The sequence below is a fragment of the Dermacentor andersoni genome, chromosome 8 (assembly GCF_023375885.2).
Source record: "Dermacentor andersoni chromosome 8, qqDerAnde1_hic_scaffold, whole genome shotgun sequence".
Lineage (NCBI taxonomy): Eukaryota > Metazoa > Arthropoda > Arachnida > Ixodida > Ixodidae > Dermacentor > Dermacentor andersoni.
In genome coordinates, this window is record NC_092821.1 from 90341583 (window position 1) to 90347582 (window position 6000).

At 41.0% G+C, this 6000-nt stretch overlaps 1 protein-coding gene across 2 annotated transcripts in view; it reads left to right on the plus strand.

Annotated features, from left to right (window-relative positions):
- The window catches only part of LOC129385417 (japanin-like), a 107801-nt gene extending 102529 nt beyond the window's left edge, over positions 1-5272 (plus strand). For both annotated transcript variants that reach the window (XM_072284032.1, XM_072284033.1), the window contains one exon: positions 5099-5272. The gene's annotated coding sequence lies outside the window, so the exon portion shown is untranslated. The remainder of the gene's footprint in view (positions 1-5098) is intronic.
- The last annotated feature ends 728 nt before the right edge of the window (positions 5273-6000 follow it).

Sequence of the window (6000 nt, forward strand, 5' to 3'; positions counted from 1 at the left end):
AGCCTACATCGGAGTCAACGCTCCTATGAAGCATTCAATAGAATGTTGAATTGGCAATGGTAAAAGGTCATCATCCTCAGGAGCACAGGTGATTCTTAGAAAACCAATAATCGTTGTCATTTCTGCTTCTCTTGTTGGTGTCAGAAATACCTAGTCAGAATTAGATGTCTGCAGGTATGACGTAATGAAGCTATCATTTGGCATGACATTTGAGGCTGTATATTTGCCCGCTTCCAAAAAAATTCATTAAATTACTTTGCTAACGCAACTCTAGCATAAAGAGAATCTTTTATCAGCATTTCAAGATGTGTTGTGCTAGCTTTGTTATGTAAGATAGTTTCAATTTCTTCCCAGATCTGGTTAGGGTTGTTCCCCACGTGCGAGAACTTATTTGTGTAAAAGTATGACATTGCTTTATTTGAATGTGTGTTTAGTGTATAACGAAACTCTTTGTACTCAGATAACATGTCGGAACTGCTTATGTTGAGAAAACCAGACAACATTAAGTTTTTTGTTTTATTCTTACGAAAGCAGCCTTAGTTACCCAATATGTTTGAGCCTTTCTTTGCTTTCTACACGCAACCACAGGAAAGCGACATTATAATGGTTAATAACTTTTTTATGAAATTATCGTAGGCTTCACTTGTGTCAGTTAAACCGTAAACATCAGCTCAATTTTTTATGATAAATTCGCAGACGATAGCGATATTATCAGGATAATTGGTTCTACGTGAGTAAAAGGGAGTGGTTCGGCTTTTGACTGAAAGAAAAAATAAAAATACCGGTAAGGGGTCACATAGACGCGAGGAAAACGCTCCAGCAAGGACCGCGTCACAAGGCAACTTTGTGTAACAGAGATCTAGTGTTGTTGGAGACGATTTGTTTACTCGTGTAGGCGCCTCATTGATATTAGCAGAGCCACGTACAAGCATCATTTCAATTAAGGCCACTTGAACAGACGCTCTAACCCTTCTATCAATATTAAGGTCACCAATCGTAATAACGCCCAATTCATTTGAATTTGCATTGTCTTAGAACGCCTCAATAAACTAAATAGACACCTAATGAAACACTTAAATGCAGGACAATTTTACGCCTCACATTCACGCGACTAGTGCAAAGTAGCGCTATGGCAACATAGCTAGCGGCAGCATATGTTGCTGTCGACGCGATGCTTCACCATATAACGACGGCATACGAGGCTATAATGTGCGACAACCATGTCACATAGACATTGAAGGGGTTAAAACGGTTGAGTATGATGAGAGGTACGCGATTGTGCACAGCCGGTTGACCAGCGCCGGTGCAGCACCGAAATCGTGAAGTCGAAGCGGCAGGGGAAAGTCACGTCCTCGCCAGGCCACTTTCAAGCAGCTTGAACCTGCAGCATGACCCCCTGTCTTCTGGCCACGAGCTTAGGATTCCAGAAACTAGTCTCGTTAAGTGTTGGTGTGCCAGGTGCTTCGCTATTTTCTCCTTCTCCGAGGGCCGTGGTTTTCCGCAGATTCAGCCGGACTAGATGAGTTCTAACGACTTGTTTTTAGAGCTGCTTAGAATGCCACGGTTCGTTTTCTTCTCTTTTATGCGCAGTTCGAGCAGTGTACCCTTGTGCTAACTTCGACGGCACCTTAGTTTTTCACACCAGTTCATTCACGTCTCAGAGCACTCTTCGTTGTCATTTACCTATTGTTTTCAACAACGCTGCCCCTTTGTTTGCGGAACATTACTTATCACAAGCAGCAGGTGGAATACGTAAGCAAGAACCAGAGCTGTAACTGAAACGCGTAGTCGTGATCATTTTCTTGTCGTCATGTGATCCCCCTTACTACATGGCAAATGTGCTTCCTTTAGAGTCGTGCCATCAGCATCGTTCCGCCGTCTTAATTTGGTCGTTGTTTCTGCGTTGTGATTTGATCGTATTAACTATAATTTCGCCCTGCTGTGATCATCATGTATTCTATAGTGAGTAATGCAACGTCATTATTTCAAAGTCGTCATACGAATATTATCACGTCATCGTTATTGTTCAGTCAGCATCAATCACGCGTCTTGATGCCATCTTTGTCATACAGTCGCCGTGGTGCATTTCGGTCCTAGCTTCATCGTGATACCGTCGCATGTGCATATTACCCCGCAGGCCCTTGTACTGACCTGTTTGACGTAGTCATTATTGCACAGCGATGCACTCACATTCTTGCAAACTCTCTTTTGTAACAGTCTTCCAATGCGCTATCATTCTTCAGGTATATCCCGCACGTTACAGGGACCATCTATCTATATCACTTAACACACATTGGTCTATTTACCATCTACAAGACGTCTTGACAAAATCACTAAGTCGTCTTGAAAATTGTTATAAACGTTTACAAGACATGTTCAAGACGTCTTGCCAAGATACTTAATCCACCTTGAAGAAGTCTTACCCAAACTTTGTCGGATGTCGTAAAACGTTTTGTAACCGTCATGAAGACCGTCTAATGCACCACCAAATAAGGAATATAAGACGTTTCGCAACACACCTTGTAGCCGTTTTAAAAACGGCTGTAGGTTGTTTTGCGAGACGTTCTGTAGTTTGTCAAAGTAGTTTGTCAACACAAAAATTTGTTTTCTACTGTGATCCCTAAGCAAAACAGCGTTCTTCACAAGCATCCGTGATGTAGTCACTTAAACCTATTGCCACAGCTGCTTGGATCCTGAATCGTTTAGGCGAGCCTACTTTTGCCAGCCTACTTATGGCTAGCTAGTTTGTTTGGTAGATATCTCTTCGGATTTATTTGTAGATATATATTCGAAGGGTGGTATAGTGCACCATTAGCCAGTACCAGACGTAATACAAGCCGGCACCAGATAAAATGCAAACACGGGTGGCTCATGGACGCAGGTGTACGTAAGCACCTATGTGAGCTCTAAAACTAACAAGTAGTCACGTGATTTCGTCTTAGTCATATTGACGTGGTAATACGGTCGTTGCTGAACGGTCGTTGTTGTCATTGTCGATAAATTAACCTCCTTTTGTCGTCTTACATTCTGTATACGCCTGGTTTAGTGTTGGGATTGTGGGGCAGCTGTGATGGTGTCGAGATTAATAAGCGAAAAATTGCATTGCTTCAAAATTTTGCCACGTGACTGGCCGCTGGAGACACTTTACGTGTGTTGGTGGGCTTCTTTCACCCTAACAAAAATGCATATTGTAGCGCACATTCAGGAACTGAAAACTGTATCGGGAGCTTTTCATGTCGCTCTAATAGTTTCTCATTAACACTTTAATTCTAATTATACTATTTGAGAACTTGATTATTTATTAATACTAATTACCTAGTCAGGCGAAAAGAAAAACATCATTCGAGTATGTCTAAGCGACGGCAGACGCCATTACCTTGGTTCTTTCCAGTTACGTGGCATTGGCATATTTCTTTAAACTCTGGCTGAAGTTAGGTGCGCCACCTTGCATAAATATTCATTATGACTATTACGTCGTTGCTTGCTGATACTTATTCGTACTTTAAAAGACACCAACGCGTTCTAAACCATTGCTTGTCTCAGCCGTAGGGGTCACCCCTCCGGACAGGACAGTGACAGTTATTAACCGTGTGTTAAATAGCGCCGTTCTTTTTATATTCTCAAGTTAGAGCAGAACTGCGACAGTCAATTGCATAAGGGCTTCCCTCGTGATTCCACGTACGTCTAGCTTATTGCCGACAGAATTATCGTATAACGCAATTCTCTAAATTGTATCGTCATTCTTTACTAGCAACCCACTCCTCCTTCGGGTATATTACAAATCTAATCGAGTTGAACATCCTCAGAAATAACGTTTCCGGTATTCTAAAACTATTATGTTCAGTAATTTATAGCTCGTACATCAAACCAGCCGAACGGATCTTTTTTTTTTTTTTTTTTTTTTTGCTGACGTTCTCGATCATAGATCATTTCAAGCTTGATGACGTTTTAGTTAACGTTTTGCACTTAGGAGCCCTTTTGTGGAAGTTACCTAGACTTATTACTTTCCCTAATGTGTTTTGTATAAAATACCACTCTGTTCTGTACGGCGATGAGCACCTAAGATTATACGCAAAAATAAATAAGCGCACGTATAAATAAATACTTGTATAAAGAAATTATTGAAAACTAAAAAATAAATATTAGTTCCGAATTCTGCAAGGCCCGAAGAAATGTTCTTTCAGTCAACAATATCACTAAAGCTATCCAAAACTTCTAAATATCTCTAGCGTAGTACTTCTGAATCCTGTTTCAATTATTATGGTGCAATGTGTATAGATGCAAGTAAAGTATAGCACAGAGTTTGAGGCGTGTTCACGGTAGACAAATGGCTTCTCTGAAAAGAACGCAGGTAGCAAACGATTTTGTTAAATATCTTGATTTGGGAATAACTGGAAATGCAACAAATTGTATACAAATATACTTGAGTGAATTCTAAAAACTGGTACAGGACCAATAAACCAACACACTAAAATAGCTGACACAGTTCACAGGGGGTCACGACGTACTTGAGCTCTGTATGAATATCTGTTTGACAAAGTTGGCATAAACTGTGATATCGTCGCAGCAACAACCGACTCTAACATCTAAACAATATTCATATCCTTGTGGCTATGAATCCTTATATCGCAATTACTTTTAAAGAAGCGAAACCATAGAAAATTACTGAAATTGGGAAATATTGAATGCGCTTCTGGAAAAACAATGCCAATATTATGTATGGTGCCGCATGTTCTCTAGAACATACACAATACTACTACCTATCATTATTCGCTGAACTAATTAATACTCTGACCAGTACCTCAAGAGCGCTTTTCTACAACTTAAAGAAATCACAAGTATTCCACGCAGTCGGAAATGCAGTCAAACATTTTCAATTCATCGCGTTGACGTGCCCATATTACCTCGTAAAATTCGTAACTCTATTTCTAATTCTCCCGAGAATGAATTTGTGTTCCAACTTCGCCAAGAATCCATTCGTTGCCATACATTTAGTACAGCCTTGAATGAATGCATTAATACCGGAGTAATTTAAGGTACACTGCATTAACATTGTACGATTATGTGCTTACCATCATTTTATTGGTTGTACTTGCAGAATGAGCATTATGTTCACTCTGGACGACCAAAAAATTTTATAGGACAAATGAAAGCTACTTTCCTGTTGTAACAAAAGAATATTACAAGTCGAACTGCAAAGATCCGAAATACGTTCCATTTCCTGAAGAATGTTGGTAAAGCCTGTTGATAAAGAATAATAAAACTATTGTTTCAAATATTCAGTGCTGCCCTTGTGTCCTGTTTTGATGCATAAATTACTCTGCAAATATATACAGTGATTCATGCACCAATGTTGGATATGGACAAAATAGCTCTGTCAGCACTCCTTAACCAGTGGCTCTGGCATTGCGTACGTTACTAGTTACCAGGTGTGAGCAAAGAACGTCGTTCTCAGAATTTTTTTACATCAAAGCTGTATGTGGCCATGGGTATTTTTTGTGTCCGTGCGTCAATAATAAAGAAACTGTGCAGCTGCAACATTCATATGGGGATGGATTACCCAAGAAGCTATCTAGGCTGCACAAAGTGGGGTGCATTCACGGGCTCCATATAATATGGAATCCTATATTTTGTTTCATACGACAAGACAGACCGCTGACCAAAGCACCGCCGCGGACATTGTACCTCCCATGCATCTGCTGCCACATTTGCTGCAGCCGCGCCGGCACCTCAGACACGGCATGCATTATAACCACAGAAGCACCGGCCACGGGCACAGGCGCCATCGCCACACTATTTGCCCCTCTCCCCTACCTGTCTCCGTTGCTGTAGCGCTATAGCTGCTCTCTTTACCCCTCTCCATTCCTCCTTTACGGGACTAGAGGTAAACAGCTTCGCTGTAATACAGTGATGTTTCAGTTCCTGAATGCGGGTTACGCGAAAGCTTATTGGTGCTATGGCACACAATAAGCTACCGTCCCTCGCTTCGCCAAGACAACT